We start from the raw sequence: 13,316 nt of genomic DNA, 5'->3' as shown, positions 1-13,316 counted from the left end.
ACAAAATTAGTCCAACTAGCAACAAAGGGCAGCATTATGACCTGATCTTAGGCAGAAATGAAAAATCTCTTTACCATCTCCTCTTCTTTCTCACATTGACAAAAGTCCTTAGTGCTATCAAGGGGCTGCCTAATAGACTGTGAATCCATTAGTGCTCTGGATTATCAGGCTTAATTAAAGTGATAGCGCCTTTGTTTGAAGTTTGCACCTTTTTGCATTACCGCTCCTCAAAGTGTTCATATTAATCAGCGGGGCTGCCGCACTCTTCATGCTAAGCGCTAACCGATCCATTGCTCAGTCCATAGCATAGACGCGGCTGGCAGATGAGCACAGCTGATGACGGCTGTGTGGAACAGCTACTTGTGTTTGACGAGTGATTTCATGTCAGCCTAATGCATCCATCATGGGTCTAAAACAAGTTTAAAAAAAAAAAAAAAAAAGGATCCTTGTTGTCGTGGAGCTAAGTTTAATGGAGTCTTTCTGTAAACGGCCATAAAAGACCTGCGGTGTATTTTGCGCATTGTTACAATGAAATAGCCTTCAAAATGTAGATTTTAATGCAATTATACATTTACAGTACCTAAAACATTATATTTGAATTATCGATATTAGCTTATATGGTCATCTCACCAGCACTGGTCTTTCTATGTGAGTCTTTCTAGTTGCTTGGCAACTGATTATGATTGCCTGTGAAGTACTTATCTGAGTGCCATTATGATGACGAGAGCCATGTGTGGTGGGGTCACGCACTCACACACACACACACACACACACACACACACACACACACACACACACACACACACACACACACACACACACACACACACACACACACACACGCACACACACACTCCCACACTGGGGTAAAAGATGAGAGCTGCACATAGCCCATTGTTAGGCAGCTGTTCTGGAGAGTATTCAAAGAGCTTTCATTATCATGAGATACATGTGCATGTGTGTACGCCTGTTTTTGAGTATCGTGGCTTCATAGCATCTCATTCATCTAGTTTTTCTCAACAATATGTGGCAGTGCTGCAAAACACTCTTTGGTCTTTAAACCAGTCAGGTGGCTGAATGGATTCTTGCTGTCGTACATAATGCTGTGGCTCTGGCAAAATAGTCATGAAAGATTTCTTGAGTAAAGTGGACCGATGGAGCTTCACTTTTCCTTTTTCATTTAATAGCATTATTGAGATATGGATTCACATGCTGTCCAACAAGGAAATAAGAAGGAGAGTTAACAAAGAAAGTTGATAATTGCTTTCAGTAATGAAGTTAACACTGCATATTGCAGTAATTGAAATGCCTAAAAATATGTAGTGTTTGTCTCAGTGTCAATGCAGTTTACTGAGAAGTTACATCATTTTCATGGGTGTTCAAGCAGGATTGGAAAACACAATTATCTCTTCAAGATAACCAAGCACAAACATGGTCATGTAATGTTTTTTCTTTTTAGTCTGTACATCTAGTCACTGAAAAAGCCCCTTATAACAAGGTATACTTGAGTCACTCATATTGAGCCTTAAAACATCAGCATGTACTGTACTTTACAGACCAAATGTCTGATTTATTAAAGCATTTTGCACCTTTGACATTTTTGGATACATCAAGGTAAAATACTTTTTTTTTTTTTTTTTGTCAATAGTATACAAAAATGTAATTCATACAGTGCCTTGAATACACCTCTTCTATGATAAATATGTTTTTATATGGGGGGCATAAAGTAAAAATAATACAGCTGTCATTAGCATAATCTTTTATTTATTATTTCTTAAAATAATATGCAGAAACACACACATACATGTTGGGTTTCCATGTTTTATGGGGACTTTCCAGAGACATTTTTATACTGTACAAACTGTATATTTAGGAATGTACCTATTCCTAAACACAAACCTCACAGTAAAACTTTCTGCATTTTTACATTTTCAAAAAAAGGAATTTATAATTTATAAGCTCAAAAAATGTTAAAATAGGTTTTACCAGGACCACACACACACACACGTTGTGTTTCTGTGAATTGTGGGGACTTTCCATAGGCGTAATGCATTTTATACTGTACAAGCTGTATTTTCTATCCCCCTACACTACCCCTAACCCTAAACCTAACCATCACAGGAAACTGTGCACACTTTTATTTTCTCACAAAAACATCATTTATTATGTTTATAAATCCATTTACATTGTGGGGACTGCTGGTTGGACTCTGATACGGTACTATCAATCAGTAGCAGCAATGGAAACTTTGTGGGCTGCGAATCTTGCCATTTTTACACATGATTTGACAGTTTATTTTAATAAATATTAAACACATAAAAAATGTGCATCATAGCTGACATGTAGATTAACACTTTACAGTTGTTTTTTTGACTGTAAATTATTCCCTTTTAAATGTTATTGAGCTTCAAATTATGGCATATTTATGAATGAGCGTATATACAATAGTGAAAAATAGCCATTTTTACACATGATTTGACAGTTTATTTGAATAAATATTAAAAATATAAAAGGTGTGCATCGTAGCTGACACCTGGATGAACTTTACAGTTGGTTTTATGGCTGTTAATTATTCCCTTCAGATGTTATTGACGTTAGAATCGTGCATACCTAGTGTCCGATGTAACTTTAGAGACAGTACTTTTTTGCGAATATCAAATGTTTAACGTCAAACCAACCTTATGCCAGTGACCAGGATCCCTTCTGATATTTTTTATCCACTCTCGACGCAATCCCTTATCTTCTGGAAAAAGGTGAAAGGTTTGTCCTCTGTTGGATTTTTTCCTGTGTGACGAAGTGCACTGGGGAACACAGCAGTGCGACGCCATTGCCTCTAAGAGAAATCGCGACGCGAGAATTCCCGGAAGCTCCTTAGAACGTTCGAGGTGAATAAGGCGAATTCTACTGACTATGAGTAACTTTGCAGCTACATGTCAACTTATTCTACTAACCCTAACAGTCTACTAGCTGACGTGTTGGTGCAACGTTACTTCAAGTCAAAGTACGATTAAAGGGGACCATCCAAATAAAGTGTAACCTTTTAATTATTTTTCTTTTTTTTTAATGTATCTGTCCTTGGGTAATTTTATTTTAGATAGAAGTCCATTTTGCTGTAATTGTTACACTACCAACTACCAACCCCATCAAAATTAAAACTTTTATTCAGCAAGGATAAAAAAAAAATCTATTTCAAATAAATGCAGTTCTTTTAAACTTTCTATTCATCAATGAATCCTTGAAAAATATGTATCACAGTTTTGGCAAACAAATATTAAGCAGCACAACTGTTTTCAACATTGATAATAAGAAATGTTTCTTGAGCACCAAATCAGCATATCAGAATGATTTCTGAAGGATCATGTTGACAATTTCTGAAGGATAAAGGATGAAGGATAAAGATTTTTCCTTAAAACAATTATATGTAATACCCTTTTAATAAAACATGCTCAAGAGGCACATGCAACAATTAATAAATATAAACAGCTTTGATAATCTCCCTTAGGGGCCTCTACATGTTTAAACAAACTGAAATGAGTGCCAACTTCAGTAAAAATGTCACTCCTTAACTGCTTAAGACTTTAATTGTTCTTGCTTTTATAAAACAACTGGAAGCAGTACATTGTTTGCAGAAGCACACGAAAGCTCGGCTTACGTATTGTTTCGTGCTTGTTGCACCTCATGCTGAGTGAGATAGTCCAGTTCACCTTATCATAGGCAAAATATCGAAATTAAAAAGTCAATTTAGAGGTGTACCACCCGCTAAGCCTGTCATGCTATTTTAATGATCTGCTGTAGCACCTCAAAACCCAACAGAACTTGCGCTGTCTCCAGCCGAGTGCACTTTGCCAAGGGTTAGTTAGTGGGCATGTCGGCACTGAGGAAGAGAGCTGTAAAATACTGACTAATAAAGTGTGAACATACAGCTATTAAGGTGACAATGAGAATCTTAGCAGTCCTAAAAGAGAGCTGTAATTAGATACAGTGTGCAGTCTCATCTTATAGTGTCGCTCATCCTAATGATTCTCCACAGGATTAAGCACATGGAAATGTACAGTATGTGAGTGAGAATTGAGACCTAAACATCTTTTCTATTTCAATGATTAGGGCCTGATTTTTTTAATTGATACTCTACTCCTTTCTGGTCGATCTCATGCAAATTCTAGTAAATTTATCATTAGAATTTGTCAGTATAGATTTAATTAAAGAGAAAACGAACAGTATTTATATTATTTTTTACCTCTAATACACCACTATGTCCAACCGCATTCAGCACTTGGTCAGTGAGGTCTGATCGCGCTCTGACAATGTAAGTGATGTCTCGCACTCATTGAAGTATAAGCGCGAGACATCACTTCCATCATCAGAACGTGTTTTTTGACCTCAATAACTGAGTGCTGAACGCAGTTGGACATAGTGGTGTTTTAGAGGTAAAAAATTATATAAATACTCTTCGTTTTCTCACACAAACTGATCGTTTCGTGTCTTAGGATATCAATGTGTCGTCACGAGCCGCAGGGTTTAATTTGGATTTGTCTATGCAGGTTTTTTCGACTCTTATTGATAGTGTTTCCATTCACTAACGTTTGTGTTCTACTGAAGAAACAAAGTCACCTACATCTTGGATGCGCTCGGGGTAAGCAGATAAACATCAAATTTTCATTTTTGGGTGAACTATCCCTTTAATGTGATGTGATATAACGTGAACCTTGACTATAACATCTTGATATAGCAGCCATGTCTTTGGCAGAACATCTAGATGGTTTCCTTGTGTGTGTGTGTGTGTAGGGTATATAAATAGAGAAGCAGTACTTCAGTAGTATTGATCAGTGGTTGTTACAGCACAGCCAGCAGCTACTAACCTGCAGACTACACATGGCTCGGGCAGACCGATTGACTGATGGTGGTTATGGTTCATGCTGTCCAGGCTCTTTGACTGGCTCTCTCTGAAATCAAGTGTGTTTGGTGTTCTGGTAGATGTACAAACCCCTTTATTTTATTGATAAAAAAACAGTGACACATGATCCTTAAAGGGTTAGTTCACCCAAAAATGAAAATTATGTCATTAATAACTCACCCTCATGTCGTTCCAAACCCGTTCATCTTCGGAACACAGTTTAAGATATTTTAGATTTAGTCCGAGAGCTTTCTGTCCCTCCATTGAAAATGTATGTACGGTAGACTGTCCATGTCCAGAAAGGTAATAAAAACATCATCAAAGTAGTCCATGTGACATCAGTGGGTTAGTTAGAATTTTTTGGAGCATCGAAAATTCATTTTGGTCCAAAAATAACAAAAACTACGACTTTATCCTTTCCATTGAATTGATTCCATTAAATTAATTCCATTGAATCCTTTCATCTGTCAGCGTTGGTAATGCACTTTTACATCGTCGTGGTTGTTTTTGGCGATTAGGACATCCGCGACATGCACACTTATGCACCATTTTAAAAAATATAGCAATACCAAAATACAAACAATGTAGAATAGCTTGAATAGCTTGAATAGCTAGAATAGCAAATTTTAAGAAATTTGTTGATTTGGTGTTCAAGAAACTTTTCTTTTTATTATCAATATTGAAAACAGTTGTGCTGCTTAATATGATACTTTTTTTTTTTTTTTTTAGGATTTTTCAAAAGTTGTAACAATGTAGTAGTAGTCTTTACTGTCACTGTTGATCAATTGAATTTATTGTTGAATAAAAGTGTTAATTTCTTTAAAATAAAAAATCTCATTGACTCCAAACTTTTGAATGGTAGTGTATAGTTAGTATAGTGTATTTTTTTTTTTTTTTTTTTTTTTAATTCTGTCATTATTGGGCCTGTTTACACCTGGTCACTTCATGCGTTTTCTCTGCTCGGATAGCTATCAGATCATTTAAAGACCAGGTCTAAATGCCCTCCGAAATGCATTCGAGATGGATATAAATCCGATCACTCAAACCACTTCAGGAGGTAGTCTGGGAACAGGTCTAAATGCATCTGGTTGTTGAAACCACATATGTAAATTTACATCCTCCCAAAAATTCTAAAAAATAAATGTGTGAGAGGGTGTTATAGGCTATATGACATGTTATATACAGATATGACAGCGCTACTGCAACACGCATCGCCGCAGATGAGCAGCCGAGTATCTCTTCAGCAAGACAACGCGCAAACTGCCGCAAATCAAACTGAAAGTAAGTCGCAGGCGCTCAAAACACATCTTCTTTAAAAGTAATGAGACTAAATGATCTTCATCTTACCAGTGCTGTTGTGTTCTTTGATTTTGAAATTAGCTTACGATCAATAAAATACAGCTTATATTTGTTGCTTTCGGTGACGTGAACGCTATGAAATCTACACATTAAGCGGAAATTGAATCCCTTTTGCAGAGACACATTTATGTGGCCAAGTGTAAATAGAATCATTTTTATAAATCAGATAGCTATCCAATCAGAGAAAACGCACAAAGTGACCAGGTGTAAACAGGCCGATTTACTTACCTTCATATTGTTATGAAACTGATTGGCTTTCTTTTTTTCTGTGGAAAAAGGAAGATATTTTTAAAAATATAAAATATCTTCTTTTGTTTTCCGCAGAAGATAAAAAGTCATACGGGGGACTGACACAAGAGTGATTAAATGATGACAGAACTTTCATTTTTGGGTGAATTATCCCTCTAAGGTAGCATGCATGATGTATGGTGATGTGAGGAAGTATGACAGGAACTATAAGAGCTAACTGTGTCATAACAAAGCATTTATAGTTTTTTTTTTAAGAAAATACAACTATCCCCTAAACACAGATTTGTACTCAGTCATCTATTGGTTCCTCAGTTACAGCCTTCTTAAATATTAAAAACAAGTCTTCAGCCACATCTTTAAGACACGTTTTGGAAAGCATAATATTGCAAATGATATTTCTCAGTACAAAGCCTTCTCCCTTCTGGCACGTTCATACAGTTTCTCACAGCAAACTGCACTGCCAAAGTTACAACAGTGTTAAGTTCATTACACTTCACCCAACCACTCTGAATTTACTTATGGTGAAACTAATGAATAAAATCAAGATGAAACTCTGAGAACTCCTCTAGAACTGCCAGAAATTATTGTGACGAGTCAAATGGATGGAAATCATAATAATTTTTACAGTGTAAAAAAATGTAAATGTAGTATTTGCATAGTATTGCATCTACTTAACATTTATATATTTGTGCCAAATATGAGAGTATGTCAGCCAAAAGTAATGAATCCTTTTTCCTTGAGGTGCAACATTTGACTCATGATTTGAATGCACAAAATGGCTTGTAATATTACAAGGAAACAAACCACCCTGTTCTACTGACTTTGGCACAGTGTGAACAGTTATTTCTCCTCTGCTCATAGCCTCTTGCTTATTTATCATCCTGAAAACTGATTACACTGTGCGTCACGGGTGTCTGTTGTTCTACTGGCATGGATTTCATAGCCTAATATAGTTAGACATCACCGCATATGCACTGCTGCTGTTGTCGTTGTCATCTTTGTTGTTGATAACCCACATCTTTAGCTTGCAATCCTCACTGAAATTTGTGCTTGTTGTGTCACATAAACCACCCTGATTTTGCATCAGTTTGATATTTGTGTTTTCCTTTTACTTACGTCTGCCATGATGTGTGATGCATGGTTCTGATGTCACAGGGCCGCCCTCGTACATCCCAGTATTTGCTTTAGCTCCATATATACCCTGTGTCTGAATATGCCTACTTCCCTGCTATACACTTTATTTTTAATGTAAGAGCGGGTGCGTCCATTTGTAACTTGAATGGGCTTCCAGTTTTATCCACTTCAAGTTATTTTTAGCTATACAAAACAGCTTGTTATATTGCAAACTAGTATTTCTTAGGATAATATTTTAATGTATTGTTGTAATTATAAACACACTGGTTTTTAGTGCAAATGTTTTTACCGTTTAGTGCACTTCAGGGTTTTTCACACTGCGCTTAAGCACGGGTTATAGTAGTTGTAAACACCACTTTTAACCCCGGGTAAACTTGTAATTTAGAAGTGGGGTTTTGTGGTGTTAACCCTGCATCGTTGTGCCAAACTTGTACAGTATGAAATGATACTGTGTTATAATGTTACAGCTAGGCACTTAGCAACAGACAACCATTGGCGTACTCATATTTGCCTGCTTTGGACAGTCACAGAAACACTGTAACTTGTATATAAACAGTAAATTCAGCATTTGAGAGGAAAAATGTCAAATGCTGACAGAAAACGCGACAATTTAAGTGAAGAAGAGACCGTTTCATTCTTACTTTTATAGTCTGAAATGTCCATTCAGTATAAACTCGATAGTATAGTCAGCAATACAAGGATGCGCAATGTTATAGCTGAAACAGGTCGCGTACTGCGTTTATCCAATCAATGACACTGACACCGCAAATATGCAAATAAGAACATTAAACCAGGGTTTAGGAATGTACAGTGTGAAACATCAGCTTATGAATACCCAGGATTAATTGTTAACCCCTTGTAACTTATGAGCAGTGTGAAACGTGAAGCAAGATAACTCAGGATTCTGTTTACCCAGGGTTTAAAATGACCCAGGGTTAACTACTTCAAGTGTGAAAAGCCCTATTAGCCGCGTTTTCACCGCAGGAACTTTCCCCAGGAACTAGGGACTTTGGGGTGGTACTTGTGTGTTTCGACCGCTGGGACCAGGGTCTAAATGAAGTTTCGGGTAAAAATTCCCCCTTCAGAAAGTCCCTGATCGCCAGGTAGTTTTTTTAGAAAGATTATGAACTTTCAGGGGTGGGACTTGGGTGCTGAACAAACTGATTGGTTGAGTTCACGCAGCAGTTTGATTGGTTGACTCCACGCATTTTATTTCAACCACAATTTTTAAAAGTCTGTTGCGATGTGTGTAGAAAGAGTTGTCCGCTATTACAACAATGAGTTTAAAAAATACGCCTGATGGACCAACAACGAGGTTCAGGCTTTATTAAGCTTATATGCGGAGGATGAAATCCAGTGGGAACTGGAAAGTTGTGCACAGTCCTACGTCACCTGGCTAATCTTCACAGTATTTTAGATTGCAATGGAGATGCAGACAGCAACAGGTATGGGGAAAAAGTTTCTGGGACAAATTGTTCTGGGTAATTTCGGTGGAAACAAGGCTTTTGTTATACATTTACACCTTGTCTACACTGGACATGAGTGGCGTGATGCGAGTCGGCAAAAGACAATAGAACCTATTATAATCAGTGATGTTGTCTACACCAGTGGTTCTCAAACTTTTTAACGTGGAGTACCCCCTGAAGGGATTCCCATCCATCCGCGTATCCCCTCTCTTCCACTTTGACTGCAGTCACACCTTTTCCATTAAGGGACAATATTTGCCCCCTAAATTGATTTTTCCAGTGCATATTTTTACGTTTATGAATACCTTTATAAAATAAATAATGTTTTAAATAAAAAATGTTTAATAGAGAAATATGCAATGATGGTAAAACAAAGTGATACTTTTAAATATTAAACTAAAACTGCCAGTAGGTGGCAGCAAGTCACTGTTTTTATGAGTGAGTCATGGAGTCATCCATTCAGTAACGAAGCAAGTGGCTGTGAATGAATCATTGAATCATTGACTCTCACGATTCGTTCAAAGCCGCATTCGTGTGTTGTAGTTCTGCTCTGGTTTTCGTTAGAAATATTTTTTCGTTGCAAAATAGAGTAAATACTGACAGTACGGTGTTTAAAATGTACGTTTTGTTTTTTGACCTGTTGTATAATAATGCACGTTTGCAGTCATGTGGATATTTGGGTACAATTGCATTCTCCCTCGTTATCAACATTAAATACAAGAACTCACACAAGGTATGTTTTTGTATCGGAGTAAGTTTGAGTCTTAAATTAATATAAATCCACTATCTGTGTCTATATTTGTTCTTAATGCAAGTGCTAAATCCCCACTTTTACAAAGGTGCATTGTCGAGAACGGCAGTAATTTAGCGCGATTTAAGGCAGCAGATTCGGCACGCAATCTATCATATGCATGCTGCTTCTGTGGATGCCGTCATTTTAGACTGCAAAACATGAGGTAATTTGATTAAACGTAATGTATTTACGGCATTTTGCCAGTTAGAAATACATGCTTTTTTAATATTAATTTAAGGTATGGTAGAGTTAAATTAACTACTCCGCATTTTGTTCGCGTACCCCCTTTTGTCACCTCACGTACCCCCAGGGGTACGCGTACCCCAGTTTGAGAAACACTGGTCTACACGACATGACAAATCCCCAACAGTAAACTCATGCCTCATTCTATTTATGATGTACTCCAAGCACTCCCGATACTTCTCATAGGAAGGACAAATGGATTTGCAATGGTCGTTTTGTCGCGTCCAGTGTAGACAGCTTTTTCCTGTTGCTGCGCAATGCGACACGTCAACGGTCGCGTCCAGTGTTGACACGGTGTTAGTTATTTGCCAATGAATCGAAAGTTTTACACATTCACAGAAAATAGCTTACTTCCACGCTGCAAAATATGGTGGATATGCAAAGAACACGGTAGGTCCAAATTTATAGTATTTATAAACCAATAGGAAAAAAACATACTACTAATTATGCAGAGATTTTGAAGTGCACAGCCGATGGACACTTCACTGTCCCATGAGGCCATGGGAGAGGAGTTGTGAATGGCAGTGAAGCGTGAGGCACATGACAATGACAACATGGCAGATGGAGTACATCTGAATTTTCATTACATTCATACTATATAGAACATACCTTTTAACAGTAAGCAAGGAAGTCAAGCAAGTTCTTATCAGGATTATTATAGTTAACTGAAACTAAAATCATAAAAAAAAAAATGTTGTCACTTAAAATTAAAATAAACAGAAAATGAAATAAAATAATATAAAAAGTAACCATATTTTATTTCAGCTAGTTGCCCAGGAAAAATGTCTCATTTTCATTTAGTTCTTATTAAAATGTAGTACCTATACACAAACAGTATGCAGTTTCAGACATTTTGTGTGCATGCAAGGCTTACAGAAGGTAAATTGATTGCAAATCATCTAACATTTCCATGTGCACATCCACCGAGATATGAAAATATATTTACATGTTGAAGCTTAATTGTAATAGCTGTAATCCAATATGTATTTTATATGTAATATAATGCACATATCATAATATGACAACAGGTTGATATCATTAGTTTGAGTAATTAAAGGGCTAAGGTTCCTTAGGATGTCAAAGCGTCGCTGGGAGGAAGGAACTGCGGTTTAGCGTTAAGAGCAGGGCATTGAGCCTGGTATGGCGTAGGCGAGAGGGGGTTGACAGTTAGAACAGATGATTCACTCCTTACGAGCTTTCAGAGCGCTTGCTTGCTCTTTCTCTCTGCCTGTCCATCTTTCTCCTTCCCTTTTTTTCCTAACATACCTGCCTTTTTCGACACACACAAGTGCTCGCTCCACCCTGACAACCAGCTTCAGCAACCGGTTGTTTAAAGGGAAGACAACATCCAAATTGATGTTCTTCTCGCCACACTAGCCTGTCATCTATAAAACACATACAGAGAGATGGCAGAAAATGACAGTCATGAAAAACCATCAAGCAAGGGGGTCTGGGCAGCTCTCTAAGAGGCAATAACATAGAGTTATTGTCAGAGGATTCCACCGTTCGGAGCCAGACATCTCCCAAGGGGTTAATGACAAGGATCGGTGTGTCTTCGGCTTTGATGGCTCAGACATGCAGCAGATATATGTGCATCCATTTGTGCCAAACAAATGAATAGTGCTCAATCAGGAAAGAGCCTTGGGTGTCCGCTGCCATGACAACCCACACTGTTACAGTGAGGCTGCTGTCATGGTGACCTCAAAAGCACACTTGCCTCTGTGTATCTTCATTGTGTAGCACTCATTAGAGCTAGACAAGAGGGGAAGGAATCTGCACAATTAAACCGCAAAAGGAAGGAAAAGAAAACGCAGAAAACGGATAGTCCGTCCCGCAAGTGGTGTCAAATTGAATCTAATAAATGCCGTAATGTTGTGTGAGTCTGTGTGTGGTGCTTGAATCTAATTTCCATGCATTGGTTTGGAATGTGTGCTTGCGGTGGTATGCTTTTAAAAGGCGAGTCTACCGCCTTACTCTGTAACCGAATGATACGCTAACAGCGTGTTTTAGTGCAGTGTACATCTTGTGTGGGCGTTCGGAGGTGAGCTCATCTGCCGGGTTGCTAAACAATGATAGAGTCATCTCTATTTTCTCCAAACCAGTGCACTGGTTAGAATCAAGCCTGAAACATTAGCTCTGATCCAACGCTCTTTAGAGGATCTTACTATAAAATGGCACATTTGGAATTGTGAATAAATGTGACACGGCTATTTGACTGGATTGGGAACAAGGCGAACGATTAGTGTTCAATCTGTTAACCTTTAGTCTTATAATCATCATATGTTTTCACGGTCTGTTAGCATCCAGATATCTTGGATGGAGACGTTTTATAATCCCGTAGTTGCTTTCTCAATGTTAGTCACTGCTGTTTGGTGTCTCTATTTAGAAATTGGATTTTTTCCACATTCGTTCACTTCCTATTCAGCTCTGTGCCATACTTTGCTCTCTGTAGATGCCTCTTCAGAAATCTCATTTGAAGCGGCTTCCTGAAACTTTGTACATTTAAATGCATACAGGCACATACATATTCTCTGCTGCATGGTTGCAAAACTAGAAAAGTATTTATGAAGTATGAAGAGAATTCAATCATGACAAGGTTGAGTAAGATCTGGATGACTTTAAAATCATGAGTTGGAATTTGAAATGAATTGGCCACAACACAGGAAGTTTAATTAGAATGACAGGAATAACAGTTAACCAAAATGCCATTCAAAGTGCAAAAATATAATATAATATAATATAATATAATATAATATAATATAATATAATATAATATGTGACCCTGGACCACAAAACCGGTCATAAGTTGCACGGGTATATTTGTAGCAATAGCCAACAATACATTGTATGGGTCAAAATTATCAATTTTTTTTTAATGCCAAAAATCATTAGGATATTAAGTAAAGATCATGTTCCATGAAGATATTTTGTAAATTTCCTACAATAGATATATCAAAAATGTATTTTTGTGAGTGGATATGCATTGCTAAGGACTTCATTTGGACAACTTTAAAGGCGATTTTCTCAATATTTTGATTTTTTTGCACCCTCAGATTCAAGATTTTCAAAAAAAGTTGTATCTCGGCCAAATATTGTTCTATCCTAACAAACCATACATCAAAGGAAAGTTTATTTATTTAGCTTTCAGATGATGTATAAATCTTAATTTTAAAAAAAT

General features: G+C 37.2%; 1 protein-coding gene across 4 annotated transcripts in view; it reads left to right on the top strand.

The window, feature by feature from the left end:
• Positions 1-13,316, top strand: part of prkd1 (protein kinase D1) — a 79,351-nt gene that overhangs the window by 37,716 nt on the left and 28,319 nt on the right. The window contains exon 1 of one of the 4 annotated variants that reach the window (XM_048192003.1): positions 9,727-9,835. The exons of the other annotated variants lie outside the window; for them this stretch is intronic. The gene's annotated coding sequence lies outside the window, so the exon portion shown is untranslated. Of the gene's footprint in view, positions 1-9,726; positions 9,836-13,316 lie in introns of those variants that run through there. 4 annotated transcript variants of the gene reach the window in all.

The sequence above is a fragment of the Megalobrama amblycephala genome, linkage group LG5 (genome assembly GCF_018812025.1).
Source record: "Megalobrama amblycephala isolate DHTTF-2021 linkage group LG5, ASM1881202v1, whole genome shotgun sequence".
Lineage (NCBI taxonomy): Eukaryota > Metazoa > Chordata > Actinopteri > Cypriniformes > Xenocyprididae > Megalobrama > Megalobrama amblycephala.
The sequence above is the reverse complement of the archived record's forward strand: the minus strand, read 5'-3'. Positions and strand labels throughout refer to the sequence as shown.